This window comes from Diceros bicornis, chromosome 31, assembly GCF_020826845.1.
Source record: "Diceros bicornis minor isolate mBicDic1 chromosome 31, mDicBic1.mat.cur, whole genome shotgun sequence".
NCBI classification, from domain to species: domain Eukaryota; kingdom Metazoa; phylum Chordata; class Mammalia; order Perissodactyla; family Rhinocerotidae; genus Diceros; species Diceros bicornis.
Window position 1 is genome coordinate 14245876 of NC_080770.1, and position 21970 is coordinate 14267845.

Sequence of the window (21970 nt, forward strand, 5' to 3'; positions counted from 1 at the left end):
TTACATTGGTCTGCGAGTCTATTTTCATACTAGACCTATTCTATTTCAATTAATATAGCTTTGTAGGATAGTTTGAAACTAAGAGTGTGATGTCATCAGGTTTGCTCTTTCTTAGGCTTGCTTTGGCTATTCAGGATCTTCTGTGGTTCCATGAAAATTTTAGGATTTTTTTCTATTTCTGTGAAAAATTACATTGTAATTTTGGTAGGGATTGCATTAAGTTTGGCATTGGGTAGTATGGACATTTGAACAATATTAATTCTTGATTTGTGAACATGTGATATCTCTCCATTTGTTTGTGTCTTTAAATTCTTTCATCAATGTATTATAGTTTTCTTGGTACATATTTTTCACTTCCTTGGCTAAATTAATTTCTAAGTATTTCATTAATTTTAATGTTATTATGAGTGAGATAATGTTCTTTACTCATTTTTCATATATTTCATTGTTAGTGTATAGAAGTGCAATTGGTTTCCATATGATAGTTTTATATCCTGCAATTTTACTGAATTTGTTGATTAGTTCCAACAGATTTTTTGGTTGTGTCTCTAGGATTTTCTACATAAAGAATATATTGTCTCAAGAAAAAATTGGCAAATCCAATACAGCAATACATTAAAAGGATTATACACTATGATCAAGTAAGATTTATACCAGGGATTCAGGGATGGTTCAACATCTGTAAATCAATTAATGTGATACACGACATTAAGAAAATGAGGAATAAAAGTCACATGATCATCTCAAAAGATGCAGAGAAAGCATTTGACAAGATCCAACATTGATTTATGATAAAAAAAATCTCAATAGAATGAGTATAGAAAGAAAGTATCTCCACATCCTAAAGGATGTATATGACAAACCCATAGCCAACATCATACTTAATGATGAAAAACTGAAACCCATCCCTCTGAGATCAGGAACAAGACATGGGTGCCAACTCTCACCACTCCTATTCAACATAGTACTGGAGGTTTTGACCAGAACAATTAGGCAAGAAAAAGAAACTAAAGGTATCCAAATTGGAAAGAAAGAAGTGAAACTCTCTGTTGGCACACGGCATGATTCTATATATAGAAAACCCTGAAGAATCCACCAGAAAACTATTAAAAATAATCAACAACTACAGCAAAGTTACAGGATACAAAATTGACCTAGAAAAAGCAGTTGCATTTCTACACACTAATAATGAACTTGTGGAAAGATAAGTCAACAATAAAATCCCATTTATAATCACAACAAAAAGAATAAAATGTCTGGGAACAAATTTAACCAAGGAGGTGAAAGACTTATACACTGAAAGCTGTAAGATATTAATGAAAGAAATAAAAAAGGACATAAAGAAATGTAAAGATATTCCATGCTCATGGATTGGAAGAATAAACATAGTTAAAATGTTCATACTACCTCAAGCAATCTACAGATTCAATGCAATCCCAGTCAGAATTCCGATGACATTCTTCACTGAAATGGAACAAACAATCCTAGAATTTATACAGAACAACAAAAGACCCAGAATAACCAAAGCAATCCTGAGAAAAAAGAAAAAAGCTGGAGGCATCACAATCCCTGACTTGAAAATATACTACAAAGCTATAGTAATCAAAACAGCATGATACCAGCACAAAAACAGACACAGAGATCAATGGAACAGAATTGAAGCCCAGAAATAAAACCACACATCTATGAACAGCTAATTTTGTGTGTGTGTGTGTGTGTGTGAGGAAGACCAGCCCTGAGCTAACATCTGTTGCTAATTCTCCTCTTTTTGCTGAGAAAGATTGGCCATGGGCTAATATCTGTGCCCATTTTGCTCCACTTTATATGGGATGCTGCCACAGCATGGCTTGATATGTGGCCCATCAGTGCACACCCGGGATCCAAACCCTGGGCTGCTGCAGCGGAGCATGCGCACTTAAAAGCTACACCACTGGGCCAGCCCTGAACAGCTAAATTTTGACAAAGGAACCAAGAACATATAATGGAGAAAGGAAATTCTCTTCAATAAATGATGTTGGGAAAACTGGACAGCCACATGCAAAAGAATGATAGTAGACCATTATCTTACACCACACACAAAAATTAACTCAAAATTGATTAAAGACTTGAATGTAAGACCTGAAACCATAAAACTCCTAGAAGAAAGTATAGGTACTGCACTCTTTGACATCAGTCTTAGCAGCATCTTTTCGAGCATAATGTCTCCCCAGGCAAGGGAAACAAAAGAAAAAATAAACAAATGGGACTACATAGGACTAAAAATCTTCACAGCAAAGGAAACCATGAACAAAATGAAAAGACAATCCACCAATGGGGAGAAAATATTTGCAAATCATATATCCAACAAGGGGTTAATTTCTAAAATACATAAAGAACTCAACAACAGAAAGACAAACAACCTGATCAAAAAATGGACAGAGGATATGAACAGACATTCTTCCAAAGAAGATATACAGATGGCCAATAGGCACATGGAAAGGTGTTTAATTTCACTAATTATTAGGGAAATGTAAATCAAAACTACAATGAGATATCACCTGACACCCATCAGAATGGCTATAATTAAAAAGATGAGAAATAATGTGTTGGAGAGAATGTGGAGAAAAGGAAACCCTCATACACTGACAGTTGGAGTGCAAACTGGTGCAGCCACTATGGAAAACAGTATGGAGATGTATCAAAAAATTAAAATTAGAAATATCACATGATTCAGCTACCCCATTACTAGGTATTTATCCGAAGAACATGAAATCAACAATACAAAGAGATCTATGCACCCTTATGTTCATGCAACATTATGCACAATAGCCCAGATGTGGAAGCCACCCAAGTGCCCATGAACTTCCAAATGGTTAAAGAAGATGTAGTATACACACACACACACACACACACACACACACACACACACACACACACACGATGGAATACTACTCAGCCATAAAAAAGACAAAATCTTCTCATTTGCAACAACATGGACAGACCTTGAGGGTATTATGCTAAGCCAAATAAGCCAGACAGTGAAAGACAAACAATGTATGAAATCACTCATATGTGGAAGACGAACACATGGATAAAGAGAATAGATTAGTGGTTACTAGAAGGAAGGGGGTGTGGGAGTGAGCAAAAGGGGTAAATGGGCACATATGTATGGTGATAGATGAAAACTAGACTGTTGGTGGTGAGCATGATGCAGTCTATACAGAAGCTGACATATAGTAACATACACCTGAAATTACACAATGCTGTAAACCAATATGACCTCAATAAAATAAAAAATAAATAAAAAGAATATATTATCTGCAATAATGACAGCTTTTCTTCTTCCTTTATGATTTGATTGCTGTTTATTTCTTTATCCTGTTGATTGCTTTAGCTAGTACTTCCAATATTATGTTGAATAATATTAGAAAATTATTCTATTATTCTAATCTAATATTCTAATTATTCTAATATTTTTTTAATATTATTCAGTGAACCCTCTTGTTCTTGATTTTAGTGGAAAAATTTCAACTTTTCATTGTTAAGTATGATGTTACTTGTGGGTTTTGCCATATATATTGAAGTATGTTCCTTTTATACCTGATTTTTGAGAATTTCAATCATGAAAAGATGTTGTGTTTTGTCAAATACTTTTTCTGCATCTGTTGAGGTGATCATATAATTTTTATCTTTCATTCTATTAATGTAGTGTGTCACATTTACTCTTTCATATATGTTGAACCATCTTTGCCTCTCAGTGATAATATCCACTTAATCATGGTGTATGATCCTTTAATGTGTTGTTGAATTCAGTTTGCTAATAATTAGTTGAGAAACTTTGCATCTGTATTCATCAGATGTAGTGTCCTTATGTGTCTTTGGTGTCAGAGTAATGCTGGCATCATAAAATGAGTGTTAGGGTTAAAGTTGAGGCTATGATTAGTCTTTTTTTTTCTTAGCCTAGCTACAGTTTTGTCAATTTTGTTTATCCCTTCAAAACTCTGTCTTTTAGATTTACTGATTTTTTCCTACTGCTTTTCTGATGTTTATATCATTTATCTGCTCTGATCTTTGTTATTTATTTTTACTGCTAACTTTGGCTAGGTCTGTACTATTTTTAGTTTAGTTGCATGAGGTGAAAAGTTAGGTTGTTTAATTGAACTCTTTCTATTTTCTTAATATACGTATTTATCACTGTAAACTTCCCTCTTAGGACTGCTTTTGAAGCATCCCATAAGTTTTGCTGTGCTGTGTTTCCTTTTTCATTCGTTTTGAGATTTTTAAAATTTCATTTTTAATTTTTTCTTTGACCCATTGGTTGTTCAGGAGTCTGTTGTTTAATTTCCACATGCTTGCCAATTTTCCAACTTTCCTCTTGTTGTTGATTTATAGTTATATACCACTGTGTTTGAAAAAGATACTTGGTGTGATTTTAATCTTCTTGAATTTGCAAAGACTTGCTTTGTGTCCTATCATATGATCTATCCTGAAGAATGTTCTATGTGTACTTCTCACAGTGTGAGAAGAATGTGTACTCTAGCACTGTTGAATGGAATTTTCTATAAATACCTGTTAGGTCCATTTGGTCTAATGTATGATTCATATCCAACATGTCCTTGTTGATTTTCTGTGTCAATGATCTATCCATTGCTGATAGTGAGGTATTGAACTCTCCTACCATTATTGTATCGTTGTCTATTTCTCCTTTCAGATCTGTTAATATTTGCTTAATATACATTGGCGCTCTGGTGTTGGGTTTGTATATATTTACAGTTGTTATATCTTCTTGATGAATTAACCACTTTATCATTACGTAATGACATCCTTTGTTTCTTGTTTTCATTTTTGACTAAAGTTTATTTTGTCTAAGTATAGCTATCCCACTTTCTTTTGGTTTCCACTTGCATAGGATATCATTTCCCATACCTTCGTTTGTAGTCTATTTGTGTCCTTATAGCGGAAGTGTCTCATAAGCAGCATATAGTTGAATCTTTTTTTTTTTTTTTTTTTAATCCATCTAGACACTCTGTGCCTTTTGGCTTGTGAATTCAATGTCTTTAAATTTAGAGTAATTATTGATGTGTTATCTTACTAAAGCCAACCTATTAATTGCTTTCTGGCTGTTTTGTAGTTCTGTTGTTTATTATTCCTGTTCCTTCTTACCTTTGTGAATTGGTGATTTTCCATGGTGGCATGCTCTGATTTCCCTTTCTTTGTCTGGTGTGAATCCACTATAGATTTTTGCTTTGTGGTTACCAGGAGGCTTACATAAATCATCTGACAGAAAAAAAAAAATCCATTTTAAGCTGATGGCAAATTAACTTTGGTTTCATACAAATGCTCTACTCTTTTACTCCCTTCTTTTATATTTTTGATATTACAGTTTACTTCTTTTCATATTGTGAGTATATTAACAAATTATAATAACTATAGGATAGTTATATTGTAATTAATTGGTTAACACTCCATCCTGTTAGATAAATAGCTTTTTAAATCTGAATATGTATCTACCTCTACCAGTATTTGTATATTTTCATTTACCATTTATCATCTGTTCATTTCGCCTCGACAATCTCCTTTTGACACTTCTTGCCAGGCAGGTCTAATGGTGATTAATGCCCTCAGCTTTTGTTTATCTGGGAGTCTTTTTATTTCTCCTTCCTATCTAAAGGATAACTTTGGCAGATAGAATATTCTCATTTGGCAATTTTTTTCTCTCAACACTTCGAATATGTCATTCCACTGTCTCCTGGCAGTAGGATGTCTGCTGAGATAGCTGCTGATAGCCCGATGGGAGTTCCTTTGTAGGGTACAATCTTTTTTTTTCTCATGCTGCTTTAGAGATTCTCTCCTTGTCTTTAATTTTTGACACTTCCATTATTGTATGTCTCAAAGAAGGTATTTTTCATTGAGATAATGTGGTGATCTATTAAATTCATGAACTTGGTTGTCCGTGTGTTTCCCCGGGTTTGGGAATTTCTTAGCTATTATTTCTTTAAATAAACTTTTTGCTGCCTTCATCCTCACTCCTCTTTCTGGAACTCCAATTCTAATATTTGTATGTTTCATGGCTCCTATAGACAACGTAGGTTTTCTTCACTCTTTTTAACTCTTTTTCTTTGTTCTCTAATGGGTTATTTCAAAGTTCCTAGCCTGTAGCTCACTGATTGTATTTTCTGTTTGGTCTAATCAACTGCGGGTGCACTCTATTGCATTTTTTCATTTTGTTCATTGAATTCTTCAGCTCCAGAATTTCTGTTTGGTTATTTTTAATGATTTCTATTTCTCTGTTAAATTTCTCATTTTTTCTTGTATTGTTTTCCGATTTCATTGAATTGCCTTTCTGTGTTATGTTGTTATCTTGCTTAGTTTCTTCAAAGTAGCTATTTTGAATTCTTTATCAGCTGGATCACAAAATTCTGTGTTTTGAGTTCAATTATTTGAGGATTATTTTTATTTTTTGGTGATGACATGACTCCTTGATTGCTCGTGTTCATTGGAGTTGTGTGTTGCTGCTCTTGCATTTGAAGTAGCAGACACCTTTGCAAATCTTTACTAGTTGTCTTTGGGTGGTAAACATTTTTCTTTCATTCTTCTTATATCTCATATTTTCTTCAACCTTGTATGGATACACCTGCTCCATACTTCTTGCTTCCCCTACTGGCCAAATTCTTGAACTTGTGTGTGTTCTCTGGTTCTTAATTCACCAGACTGGCTTCTGAAAACCTCTCTTTTGTTTCCCAGAAGGTGGCACTACAGCTCAAGTTTGTGGTTTCTCCCTTGATCAGATTCTGTGGCCTAATTTTCTTAACATATTCACTGTTTACTGGAGCTCACTCTCGCCCTTCACATGAGACCCCTATTACACAATGAGCTGTTGCAAGGGGGAGGTGTGGGTTTACACTTGGGGTGTTAGGATTGCCTACAGGTCAGGTGGGGGAATCCTCCAATGGGGTTTTCACAGCAGCTTGCAATCAGGCTTCCTCCTGGAGTCCTGAACACAGTCAACAGGAACTACATCTCTTTAACGCCCTTGGATATTTTTATCTGCCTCTTTCATGATAGCCACTCCCCCACCCCCACTTATGGAGGTCCTGCCTCAGTACTCTGAATACTTCTGGAGAGAAATAGGTTTCTCCACCATGTCCCACACAGCTGCAGTAGTCTGGTACTTACTCACCACTCTCCTTTTCCCCTACAGGAGAGTCAGTGCTGGCTAGTTCATTCCCGCACTGTTGCCTTAGGTGAGGGGTGGCACTGGCAATGCTCTTCTTACCCTCTCCAATGAATACAAACTCGTATTTATTTTTTGCTCCAACAGAGAGCTGAAATATCTCCTCAGGAATGCTGGACTTCTACAAAGTCTCTCTCATCCATGCATGTCTACACAAGCCGGCCCTCTCTTGATTTACCCTGACTGTGATTGAGAGGTGTTGGGGCTAGTTTGCTAACTTATTCTGGCTCCACAGCCCATACTGAGGTCTGTCTGCCTATTATCTAATGCACAGGTGGGTAAAACTCCTCCTAGGTTCCTTGCCATATGGTGCAGTATCTCACAACTCCCACAGATGTACTTTTGTTCATGGATCGAACTAGTTTTTAGTTCTTAAATGGAGGGACAAGGGGGTTTTGGTTCAAGATGGCAACATGAGTGGCTCCTGAACTCACCTCCTCCCATGGACATACTGAATCTACAGTTACACATGGAGCAATTTGCTCTAGAGAAACTCAGAAACTAGCTAAGTGACTCTTAAATGTTAGACAAATAAGAAAAAAAAAAATCACCAAAATGGGTAGGAGAGATAGAGACACAATCTCACCAATAACGCCACACCTGGCACAGTCATATATGATTGGGAGGGAACTCATGACTCACAGCTTCTCCCTGAGTTGTGAATGGTTTAGATTCAATATCTAGCACCCCAACATTTAAGACTCCCTCCTGAAAGACAGGCTTCAAAAAAACATAGCTCTGAAAGCCAGCTGAGCTTACATCCATTAGACCCACATTACAGCAAACAAAGAAACAGTTCTGAACTGGATATTCCGCAGGGCTCAGTGTAGAGGGAGCAGTCAGAAACACCCAACTGCCCCTCTTTCCCTGAAATAGACCTACTTGTTTATTGTAAAAGTTGGAGCCTGAGGGTCAGGTTTCTAATTTAACACACATCTAGGGGTAGAGTGCAATCCTCTCTGGAGGCAGGCAAAGCCTACAGGTACCATCTTTTCACTATCCCTCTGTGCCACTCCAGATCACTAGTATCTCCCAGGAAACAGCTTGTGTACATGCCTGTGTACATGCCACAGCTTTTCTGGCAGTAGCCAAGATTAAACATCCTTTGATAGCCTGGCTCTGTTGGGCAGGGGTACTTGCATTTGGGTGTCCCAGAGGACTTTAGCAAACAAAAAATGTTCTGAACTGGCTATCACACCAGGGCTTAGCACAGAGGGCATAGTCAGATAAATACATTTCCCAGTCTTTCCTTGAAAGTGGTGTATTGCATACTTTAAAAATGTTTCCTGAGTGTCTGGCTTTCAATAACCCTGCATCTAGATGTTGACTGAGATCCTCCCCTTTGGGACAATGACAGGTCTTGGCACACCTTCAACTACTGGGAGCCACTAAGAACAAAGAAAGATGCTTGGACAATCACAAAGGTATGAGAGACAACCATAAGCTAGGGCCTGGCTGAACATTAAGATTCATCTCCTACATGAGACTACTCTGTCAAGACTGGAAGAGGTGGCTGTTTTATCTAATGCACCAAAACGAACACAGAGAATCAAAGAAAATGAAGAAATGGGGGACTATGTTCCAAACAAAAGAAAAAGATCCCAGAAACAGACCTTAATGAACAGAGATAAATAGTTTACCTAATAAAGAGTTCAAATTATGGCCATAAAAAGGTTTGTTGAAGTCAGGAGAACAATGCATGAACAAAGTGAGAATTTCAACAAAGAGATAGAAAATATAAGAAATTAACAAATAGAAATCAAAGAGTGAAGAATACAATAACTGAACTGAAAGACTCAATAGAGGTTCAACAGCAAACTAGATGAAGTGGAAGAAATTATTAACAAAATTGAAGACAGGGCAGTGGAATTCATTCAATCAAAGGAGCAAAAAGAATAAAGAATGAAAAAGAGTGAAGATAGTTTAAGGGACTTATGGGACACCATCAAGCATAACAATATTCACATTATAGGGGTCCAGAATGTGAAGAGAGAAAGAAAAGGGGAGAAAAGTTATTTCAAGAAATAATGGTTGAAAACTTCCCTAACTTGGGAAAGGAAGCAGACATCTATATCCAGGAAACCTGGAGAGTTCAAAATAACATGATTCCAAAGAGAACCACACCAAGATATATTATAAATAAAATGTCAAAAGTTAAAGACAAGGAGAGAATCTTAAAAGCAGCAAGAGAAAAACAACTTGTTATGTACAAAGGAACCTCCATAAGACTATCAGTAGATTTTTCAGCAGAAACTTTGCAGGCTAAAGGGAGTGGCATAACATATTCAAAGTGTTGAAAGAGAAACAGTCTACCCAGATATGTTGTCCTTCAGAAATGAAAGGGAAACAATGAATTTTCCAGACAAGCAAACCTGAAGAGTTAATTACATGTAGATCACCTTTACAAGAAATGTTAAAGGGACATCATCAAGGAAAAATTAAAAGTCACTAATTAGTAACAGGAAAAGTAGAAAAGTATAAATCTCACTGCTAGGGTTAAATATAGTTAAATTCAGAATACTCTAATTGTAATCATTCTAGTATATCACTTATAAATATAGTATGAAGGTTAAAAGGCAAAAGTAGAGGGCCCGGCCTGGTGACAGAAGCAGTTAAGTGCACACACTCTGCTGTGGCATCCCGGGGTTCACTGGCTCGGATCCCGGACACGCACTGACACACAGCTTGTCAGGCCATGCTGTGGCAGCGTCCCATATAAAGTGGAGGAAGATGGGCATGGATGTTAGCCCAGAACCAGTCTTCCTCAGCAAAAAAATTGTAAGATTGGCAGATGTTAGCTCAGGGCCCATCTTCCTCACAAATAAATAAATAAATAAATAAAAGACAAAAGTAGAAAAAATAACTATAACTACAATAATTTGTCAATAGGTACGCAAGATTGAAAGATATAAATTGTTACATCAAAAACATGAAATGTGAATGAGGAGTGTAAAAATGTAGCTTTAGTATGCATTTGAACTTAAGTTGTTACAAGCTTAAAATAGACTGCTATAACTGTAAGATCTTTTATGTAAGCCTCATAGTAAACACAAAGCCAAAGCCTATAGTAAATACACAAAAGATAGAGAGAAAGGAATCTAAGCATACCAAAACAGAAAATCATAAAATCACAAAGGAAGAGATCAAGAGAAGAAGAAAGGAACAAAGGAATTACAAAAAAGCCAGAAAACAATGAACAATAGTTCATTGGCTATAGTATGTCCACAGCTATCAATAATGTTTTAAATCTAATAGGACTAAATTCTCCATTCAAACACATTGACTAGCTGAATGGTTAAAAAAGAAGGCCTAACCCTCTTCTGCCTACAAGAGACTCTTTAAAGCTTTAAGTCACAAGGACCGAAAGTGAAAGGATGGAAAAAGAAATTTCATGTAAATGCAGACCAAAAGAAAGTGGGAGTAGCTATACTTATATCAGAAAAAAAAAAAAAGACTTTAAGAAAGAGTTTAATAAGAGAAAAAGAAAGTCATTATCTAATGATAAAGGGGTCAATCCAACAAAAGGATATAACATTTGTAAATATTTATGCACCCATTAGAAGCACCTAAATATATAAAGCAAATATTAACTAAACTGGAAGGGAGAAAGAGACCATAATACAATAATAGTAGAAAATTTCACTATCAACAATGAATAGATCATCCAGACAGAATATCAATAATGAAACATTGGACTTAAACTACACGTTAGAACAGATGGACTTAAAAGATATTTATAGAACCTTCCATCCAAAAGAAGCAAAATACATGCTCTTCTAGAATGCATATGGAACTTCTTCTGGATAGATCATATGTTAGGCCACAAGCAAGTCTTAATAAATTTTAGAAGATTACAATCATATCAAGCATCTTTTCCAACCAAAACAATATGAAACTAGAAATCAAGTATAAGAAGAAAACTGGAAAGTTCACATATAACTAGACATTAAAGAACATGCTAATGAACACCAATGGGTCAAGGAAAAAATCAAAACGAAAATAAAAAACAAATATCTTGAGACAAATGATATGGGAATACAACATACCCATCAGATGCAGCAAAAGCAGTTTTAAGAGGGAAGTTCATATCTAAGAATGTCTGCATTAAGAGAGAAGAAAGGTCTCTTGAGCAACCTAACTTTACAACTCAGGAACAAGTAAAAGAATAAACTAAGCCCAAAGTTAGTAGAAGGAAGGAAATAACAAAGATCAGATTGGAAATAAATGAAATAGAGCCTAAAAAAATAATAGAAAAGATCAATAAAATAAGAGCTGGGTTTTTTTTAACTGATAAAACTGACAAACATTTAGCTAGACTAACTAAGAAAAAGAGAGAGGATTGAAATAAATAAAATGAGAAATGAAAGAAGAGATGTTACAACTGATACCACAGAAATACAAAGGATTATAAGAGACTACTCTGAAAAATTATTGGCCAAAAAATTGGATGACCTAGAATAAATGAACAAGTTCCTAGAAACATACAACCTACCAAGACGGAATCACAAGTAAATAGAAAATCTGAGCAGACCAGTTACTAGTAAGGAGATTTAATCAATAATCAAAAACCTTGCAACAAACAAAAGTCCAGAACCAGTTGTCTTCACTGGAGAATTCTACCAAATATTTAAAGAAAAATTAATGCAAATCCTTCTCAAAATCTTCCAAAAAGTAGAAGAGGAAGGAATACTTCTAATCTCATTTTATGAGGGTAGCATTACCCCGACACCAAAAACAGACAAGGACACTAAAAGAAAGAAAAATTAGGGGCCAGCCCTGTGGTGTAGCAGTTAAGTGTGCACGCTCCACTGCTGACAGCCCAGGTTCAGATCCTGGGCGTGCACCAATGCACCGCTTGTCAGGCCATGATGTGGCAACATCCCATATAAAGTAGAGGAAGATGGGCATGGATATTAGCTCAGGGCCAGTCTTCCTCAGCAAAAAGAGGAGTGTTGGCATGGATGTTAGCTCAGGGCTGATCTTCCTCACAAAAGAAAAGAAAAGAAAAGAAAATTAGATTCAAATATCCCTGATGAACATAGATGAAGCAATCCTAAAGAAAATATTAGCAAACTTAGTTCAGCAATACATGAAAAAGATCATGATCATGATCAAGTTGGATTTATTCCAGAGTTGCAAGGATGGCTCAACATCTGCAAATCAATCAATGTGACATACCACATTAACAAAATAAAGGATAAAATCCATATGATCATCTCAACAGATGCAGGAAAAGCATTTCACAAAATTCAACATCCAAACATGATAAAAATTCTCAACAAACTGGGTATAGAAGGCATGTACCTCAACATAATAAAAGCCATATAAAACAAGCCCACAGCTAACATCATACTCAATGGTGAAAAGCGAAAAGCTTTTCCTCTAAAATCAGTAACAGGACAAGGTTGCCCACTCTTGCCATTTTATTCAACATAGTACTGGAAGTCCTAGCCAAAGCAATTAGTCAAGAAAAAGAAATAAAATGCATCCAAGTGTGAAAGGATGAGGTAAAACTGTCTCTCTTTGTAGATGACATGATATTTATGTATAGAAAACCCTCAAGAGTCTAGTAAAAAACTGTTATAACTAATAAACAAATTAAGCAAAGCTGTAAGATAAAAATCAATATACAAAAATTTGTTGCATTTCCATATGAACTCATTTCTAATAATGAACTCTCAGAAAAAGAAATTAAGAAAACAATCCCATTTACAATTGCATTGAAAAGAATAAAATACCTAGGAATAAATTTAACCAAGAGGGTGAAAGATCTATACACTGAAAACTGTAAGACATTGATAAAGAAACTGAAGACACAAATAAATGGAAAGATATTTCATGCTCACAGATTGGCAGGTTAAATACTGTTAAAATGTCCAAACAACTGAAAACAAATGTGGTATGCCTATGCACAATGGAATAATATTCAGCCATAAAAAAGAAAGAAATCCTACCATTTGCGAGAATGTGGATGGACCTTGAGGGCATTATGATAAGTGATATGAGTCATAAAGAGAAAAACATGTACAGTATGATATTACTTACCTGTGGAATCTGAAAATATAAACTCAAAAACATTGAGAGTAGGCGCCATCCCGATGGTGTAGTAGTTAACTTCATGCACTCTGCTTCAGCGACCTGGGGTTCACGGGTTTGGATCCCAGGCACAGACCTATGCACTGCTTATCAAGCCATGCTGTGGCAGTGTCCCATATAAAGTAGAGGAAGATGGGCACAGATGTTAGCCCAGGGCCAATCTTCCTCATCAAAAAGAGGAGAATTGGCAACAGATATTAGCTCAGAGCTAATCTTCCCCCCACACACAAAAATAATTGGTGGTGGAGGAACTGGGGAGATGCTACTTAAGAGTACAAACTTACAAGTAGTAGACAAGTAAGTCCTGGAGACCTAATGTACAGTAGAGTGAGTATCGTCAGCAATGCTGTATTATAAACTTCAAAGTTGTTAAGAGATGAGATCTTAATTATTGTCACCACAAAAAAGAAATGATAATTGTGTGATGTGATAGAGGTGTTAGCTAATGCTTTAGTGGTTAAAAATTGCAACACATAAATGTTTCAAATCAACCCATACTACAGCTAAAATTTACATAATATTATATGTCAACTATATGTCAATAAAAATTATTTATAAAACTTATAGACATTGTGTTGCATGGGAAGGGTTAATAGCTTTCTGTATTCTTATTTATTTATTTATTTATTTATTTATTTTCCTTGAGGATGATCGGCCCTGAGCTAACACCTGTTGCCAATTCCCCTCTTTTTGCTTGAGGAAGATGGACCCTGATCTAACATCTGTGCCAATCTTCCCTTATTTTGTATGTGGGTCAGTGCCACAGCATGGCTTGGTGAGTGGTGTAGTTCCATGCCCACGATGTGAACCTGTGTACCTGGGCTTTTGAAGAGGAGCACACATAACTTAACCACTATCCTACAGAGCCAGCCCCTGTATTCTTTTTTAAAGTTTTTGATTGGTTTCAGTTTGACTTAGTTTAGTTTTAGTTTCACCAAAATCTTTTCATTAAATCTTTGTGTACCAGATTTCAATCAAACTATTGAATTTCAGTTTTGTGTGTGATACTCATTTCAGACACTTAAAATTCAGATGCCTAAAACAAATAGATAATACTCATTTGATCAAGCTGATAAGAAATCTATGAATTAAAAGCAGTTATAAACAAAACAAAACAAAACGGAAATAATGAGTGCATCTCTCACAACGCTGTTGGATAAAGTAAAATGAGATAAAACACAAAATTATTTAGAAGAGCACCTGGAACATAGTACACACTCAATAAATATTAGCTATCTAATACCATGCCTTGTTTCAGGGACAAATTCCATTATATTAGAAACAAAAGAAAAAAAAGCAAATCAAGTAGCTGGGGGTTTTAGGAAAAATTGGCCAGTGATAAGCTGAAGTAATCAGGACTTTCATAGAAATATTATTTGTAAAGGTGTTTCTGGTAATATGGTGAGCTATATGTTTAGAGAAACTAATAATTCTAGATAAAATCTAAAACAGTTCTTTTCATGGCTGAGACAAAGAGAAGTCAAATGAATTTCTCAAGGTACAGAAATGACAAGAAAAAGCCCAAACCTTAGAGGGTAGTAGGTTGAAGCCAACATTTTCCCAGGAGGGTTTTACTGATTTCTAGTAGCCTAAGTCCTGAGTTTTAATAAGCATATATATGAGAGGTAGGGGAAAAGGACTGTATGTGAGATTGGACTAGAAGAAATCCCCCCCAGGCCACTAAAAGCAAGGACGTGCAAAGGATGACATTCTCAAAAGGCAAACTAGAAAAAACCTACGCCACAAAATGAGAAAGTGATATGCACTCCTCTTTCAGCTTTAGGTTAAGAAGTAGAGGAAAAATAAGAAATTTCCCCTGATGATTTTTAATAACATACTTCTACTTTTATATACATGAAAACTATTGTTACCCCCCAAAACCCCAAGTAAAATTTTTGTTTAAAGGGATATTTGGTTAATATGGCCCCCAAAGCATGTGATGGAAGAAATAGAAATTATTTCTAAAGGAACACTTTTTAAAATCAAGCATCAATGATTCACACAGATAAGTTTTAAAAGAACATAAACTTAAGATAAAAAATCACTAAAACACAAATAAACAGGGCACCTAGAGCAAGAATCAGCAATTTACAGAATTAGATTTGCAAAACTACATATTTAAATTATTAAATAATTTATATAAATATGTTTAAATAAGGATACTATTGAAAGTATAATGAGAGAAAAAAGACTATCAAAACTGACCTTTGGGCATATAACTAAATGGGAACATTAGAATAGAAAACAAAAATTTTATTTTGAAATTTTAAACTCAATGGATGCTTATACAGCCAATTAGCACAACTTATGATAGAATGAATTTATTTGAAGGGACATCTGGAAAAATTAAATAGAACATAGTAAAGAAATACAAAAAAATGATGTTTCAGTGATGTGGAGGATAGAGCAAGAAGATTCAACACACATCTAATTGGGGTTCCAGAGACATATAATAGAAATATAGAGGCAATTTTCAGAATACTGTTTGTGTTTAGTAGAAAACACATCAGGCTTAAGGATATCATATGGAATAAATGAACATTAGAGGAAGCTGTGAATATCTTCATGAGTACAAGGAGGAAAACAGTATATACTGTAGCTGCACAATAAAACATTTTGCTTTCATGATTGTTAGTTATGATGATGAAGATGATGATGAAGAATGCAATTTTGTGCTCTCTTTTAAAAAGAATCTTCCTCCATTTGGTCTGACTGTGGACAGAACCACATCTAAGTGTGGAATGGTAAATACGTAGTCTGTCTGTGACAATTTCCCCTTCCATATTGATGGAAAATATCTTGATTTCTTTGGCAATTAATCACTTCATTCCTTCAGAATTCTTCTCAAAACAGTGCAGCGTGAATCAATGACTGATATGTTTGGGGGAAATGAACACTTCTACCTTACTTCTCAGGATATAGCCTTATGCTTCTAAGGGGATTTTCTCTTTTTATTCATTTATGGAACTAGGACTCTGGGAAATGTTTGGGGAGAAGAAAGACATTCTGGATGGCTAATGCTGAAAAATATTTATAGTTAATAGACATAGTTTATTCCATTAATGTCACAGTCTTTCTCCAGGAAATCTCCAACTTCTACTTTTACCCACTTACAGAACTCCCAACCTACACTTGATGACTATTTTCTACCTTTCAAGTCTTCTCAGGTTTTTCTTTCTAGTTTGAGTTCATCTGAATAAAAATGTGTTTGTGTTGGGAGATGTTCTAATGACCATCTGGAGAGAATGATAGCTATAGACCATGAAGAGGGCATATAGCGCCTGATGCAAAAATATTCTTTTGGTTGTTTACTGTTTGGCCTGAAGACTGAATGCTTTCCTTTCCTGGACTGGCTCCAATGAGAAAAAGAGAAAGAATTTCCAGAAATCCTGCCTCAGTCTTCTAATCCCTGTGTCCATTGCCTAAGCATCCAAACCCTTACATGAGTTCAAGTCACTACTTTGTAGAAGTCTTTAACCTGGGTACCATTAATAGACTCAAGGGTGATTGAGAATCCAATAAAACCATATGCAAAGGTGATAAGTGGTTACAATTTGATGGGTAAAGGGTCCAGGGTTTCCAACAGATTTTCAAAAGGATCACTGACCCAAAAAAGATCAAGAATCACTCTCCAAGATAATTAACTCATAAGTACTTCTGATTTGAGAAAAGAAAAACAGCACCTGCAAGGAAGCTACCATAATGGCTCTTTCAACCTTGACTTATCTAGCTTCTCAGGAGCCTTCCTAGAGTCATTAAGTTGCTTAAGTCACATCTATTTCCAAGCTGCTTCTTGGTGTGTGACTCTTCCCACTATACTATTATATTATTCTTTTGTCTCTCCAGGCTTAATATAAACAGAAAGACAGCTAGAGAATTATCCACATTCCCTGATAATAGATTAATTGATTGTTAGTTCCTAAGGAGACTTTATTTTTTTATTTTTATTTTTTGTGGGGAAGATCAGCCGTGTGATAACATCTGCCAATCCTCCTCTTTTTTTTTTTTTTTTTGCTGATGAAGATTGGCCCTGGGCTAACATCCATGCCCAGATGGGACGTCCCACTTTATATGGGACGCCGCCACAGCATGGCTTGCCAAGTGGCACATCGGTGCACGCCCGGAATCTAAATCAGCGAACTCAGGGCCACTGCATTGGAGCGTGCGCACTTAACCACTTGCGCCACCAGGCCAGCCCCCTAAGGAGACTTTAAAGAGAAACTAATCTAACATTCTCATTTTAAAAGGAGGCCCAGCATGATTCAGGGGCTTCTCTAAGCATTGACTAAATATCAGAGCCAAGGCTGATCAGAATCATTCTGTTTCTGCATATAGAGAGATGACAGTTTACCTGAATTTGGTCTATTTCCAATTCTCATATATTTGTAAAATCTGGAATGGAAAAACATGAAATGAAGACCTTGTAATGTATAATGATGCCTATTTACTGTCTTTCCCCCAAAGAGATAGTGACAATATTTATCCAAGAGAATTTTTCAGTTAAGGTTGATGATTATACATAGAAGACACATATTAAGTAAACATTGATGATTCAATACTGTATACTTAGTCATCGGCATGAGTGCAAAAAAAAATGAAGAGTACTTCTTTGTATTTTTTGAGAATGGAGCGATTTCCTTCTCATCTTTTTCTCAGCAAATGGTACCAAGCAGGTCCACGGAAGCAGAAAGAAATCACACCTCCATGGCCAAATTTGTTCCCCTAGGACACTCAGATGAAAAAGAGTTGCAGCTTATTTTCTTCCCAATTTTCCTAGGGATCTACCTTATGGCCCTAATTTGGAACCTGGGTCTCAATATCCTAATCAGGATGGACTCCCACCTGCACACACCTATGTACTTTTTTCTTAGTTTCCTGTCTTTTGTAGACATCTTCTATTCTTCTTCCACCAGCCCAAAGCTGCTTTCAGACTTCTTAAAAGATGAAAAAATGATTTCTTTCATTGCCTGTGCCACCCAGTACTTTATTGGGTCCTGGATGTTTCAGGCTGAGTGCTGCCTCTTGGCTGCCGTGGCCTATGACAGATATGTCGCTGTTGGTAGGCCTTTGCAGTACTTAGCCATCATGGAGATTGGCGTCTGTCAGAAGATGGTTACTGGGGCCTATGGGAGTGGTTTCCTTAGCAGCTTAGCTCAGACAGTCCCTTTCTTTCATCTCTACTACTGTGGGCCAAGTACCATTCAGCATACCTTCTGTGACATAACCCATATCATTTCCTTGTCTTACTCCAATCCCTTCATCATCCAATGATTCTTTTTCCGGGAGCTATTTTTGTTGGGTTTGGTTCTTTCCTTGTTATCCTCTTATTTTATGGTTTCATTGCAGCTTCCATCCTGAAACTATCCTCCATCAAATGTAGTTCCAAGGCCTTCAATGCCTGTGCCTCCCACCTGGAAGTTGTGACAATCTTGTATGGCACAGTCCCCTCTGTGTACCTGCATATTAGCTCTAGTCACTCCAAGAAGTAGGACAAGGTGCTGTCAGTGTTCTATATTATCTTTATCCCCATGTTAAACCCTCTTATCTACAGTCTGAGGAACAAGGAGATGAAAGAGGCCCTCAAGAGGGTGATAAAGAGGGTAACACATTTACCTCAGTAATAGCAATATTAGTGCAGGTATTATTTCCCTTACATGGAAGACAGAGGTAAGACTATGTAAGTGACATTTTGTCACTCTAATTACAAGAGTAATTAGATAGAGAGAAGAAGTGAAAACCTGGCTCCTTGATTCCTGGTGCCATTATGGTTAGTTGCCACCACCAAGTGATCTGCCTGAAGGAGTTTCACCACCACTGAGCTCAGTTTAAAAGGCCTGTTTCCATTAGACCCAGACAGATAAAAACATATATTTTGAGAATAGAAGTTATGTTAGATATTATATGTAGAGAAATTACAAAAACCTAGGTGTTCTTGCCACACCAATTTTCTTTTCTTTTTTGCTTTTATTTATTTTTAATTGTTAAGCATGTACTTATATTACAATAAAAATAAAATAAATAATTACAAAATTAAATATATAAAATTTTTTTTAAAGAAACCCTTTATAACATTAATCTTGAACAGAGAGAGAGAGTGAGTTTGAGAGAGAGACACACAGAGAGAAGGAGATGGAAAGAGAGAGAGGAGAGGAGAGGACAGGAGAGGGAGAAAGAGATTTACCTGGGTTTATTCCTGAATGACCTTGTTCCCTCCATCTTACTCCTTGAGCCTCCTTGTGAAGTGAATTGTGAAAAAGAGAGGGGATAAAAGAATGATAAAAAGAAGGGACACTTATAAGGTCAAGAGTGCGAGAGATTCTCAGAGGCTAGAAAGAAATCAAAGTCATCAAATTCTGGTCACAGGTGGCCTGGAGCATGCTCCATGGTGCCTTCCCAGAGACCATGCAAGACCTCAGAATTGAAGGCTGTCGTGAGGTGTTTAGGGAGGTAGAGTCCAAGTCCCAGAGAATTGGGCCTCCCAGGGATTCCAGTGCCTTAAGTTTGGCCTAGATTTTATACTTTTGGTGTTATATTTAAAACTATCTTAAGGATCTGTTCAGTTTAAAGGATTATTACAGTTTTTATCAGGGGGAATATGTAACTGCTACTCTAATAGCAAGAGTTAAATCAAATGCTTAACTTACTGCCCCATCTACCCTTTTCTCCCTAGAAGTAAGATTAGCTGAAGTAGATCAAACCAAGAGTGAGACCTTCCTAAAATATTTCTGTATCCCTAGTAATGGCAGAGTAGATGAGCTCCACTTAAAAAGAAAAAAAGAAATGAAATGATGGTTGTGGGAATGATCTTAATTAGATATTTTTTATGAAGGATTAGAAATTCAGCATAATATTTTTAATGAAGAATTAGTAATGCAGCATGATATATTGAAAAGAACTCCAATTCAGAACACACAAATTACACCTACTATTAATAGAAGTCATGCTGTGCACTTCCTGTTCTGATAAGCGCTTTATAAGCATTATCTGATTTGATTATCTCTATGAAGAGCAAGTCTATGAAGTAGCTATTACTGTCAGCCTCATTTTATAGGTGATCATATTGAAGCTTGGAGAGGTTAATTTGCTCAAGGTCACACAACCAGCAAGTGGAAAGCTGGAATTCAACCCAGATTGGCTGATACCAATGCCCATGGTTGTATCCATGATAAGTCATGGCCCTGTCGTGAATTAGTGTTATTATATTCCTTATTGCCTTAATTTCCTCACTTGTGTGTAGGAAATCATGCCATGTCTGCCTCACAGCGCTGCTGTGATGATTGATTCAGGTCAGGTATTTAAGAAAATGTATCTATCTAAAATGAAAGTACTTTGTAAACAGGGTAGTGTCCACATATCTAATTTATTATTATCAAGCTGTATTGTCAGCCAGCTGTGTCACCTTTGGCAAATCTCTTAGCTCCACTGGCTTCAGACTCTCATCTGGAAATTGATGGTATTGGACTAAATGATCTCTAGGTCCTCTCCAGCTCTAATAACTCCAAATTCATTAACAGAAAGGCTATAATCATGAGATCATAATAGGACCATGGGGAAGTGGGGAATTGAGTCAGAAAGGGCATGGCAAATCATGAAATTAGCAGGGAAAAATCTCCATGACAACCACAACTCCATAGAACAAGTACCTGGAGAGTTTTCTCCCTCTAATTGTCTTTTCTCCTTTCACCTCTGCCCTAATAACACATTTAAGAGGATCCCCAGTTGTGGGCATCTTCTGTCAGTGGATAGCCAATTTCATGGCCAAAAGCACTCATCTTGGAGTGCAACGGGGACCACCTGGAAATTTCCTTTGGAAAAGAAATAGGTAATTTCAACCTTTGACAAGAGCTCTGTTTTCCTGGGGAATCCGGGTCAAGGTCAGAGGGCAAGATTTATAGAGAACAGTGGATTCTTCCAGTAAGACCTATGTGGAGCAAGGTTATGGTTCTCAAGCTCTCCTATTTTTCAACTCCTCTCTCCCTCACTTCCACTTAGGGATCTTTCTCCGGTTCTCTTTCTCCTTACCCAAAATCTCTGATCTTCAGTTAAAAGAATAGTCTCTAACCTAAAATGTGATGTATTACTCTGTGTTGGCTATGGATGTTAAACTCTAGTTCTGCATTTTCTTAAGGATATGATCCTGAATTCTCTTAATTTCTGTATATACCTGTAAAATGGGGAGAATAATATTATCTAGAATCTAATGAGACACTGTCTATAAAGCATAATACTTTGTAGGAAATAATAATTGAGTGGTGAATCAAAAATAATAATTTGCTGAGTTTCAGAATAATTAACTAAAATCAAAACTTTTCTTTCATCTGAGGATGCCCACTCTTACCACTTTTAGTCAACATAGTATTGGAAGTCCTAGGCAGGGAAACTAACAAGAAGAAATAAAAGGTATCCAAATTGGAAAGGAAGCAGTAAAACTGTCATTATTTGTGGATGACATGATTTTATATATAGAAAAACCTAAAGAATCCAGCAAGAAAATGATGAGAAATAATAATGAGTATAGTAAAGTTGCAGGGTACAAAATACAGCATACAAAAATCAGTTTCATTTCTATACACTAACAGTGAACTAGCAGAAAGAGAAATAAAAATATAATCCCATTTACATTTGTAACAAAAAGAATAAAATACCTAGGAATAAATTTGA

General features: G+C 36.1%; 1 protein-coding gene and 1 pseudogene across 1 annotated transcript in view; both read left to right on the top strand.

Moving 5' to 3' along the window:
• The window catches only part of LOC131395032 (olfactory receptor 5AN1-like), a 141707-nt gene that overhangs the window by 93935 nt on the left and 25802 nt on the right, over positions 1-21970 (top strand). The window lies entirely within an intron of this gene.
• LOC131395035 (olfactory receptor 5AN6-like) lies at positions 17969-18798 on the top strand (annotated as a pseudogene).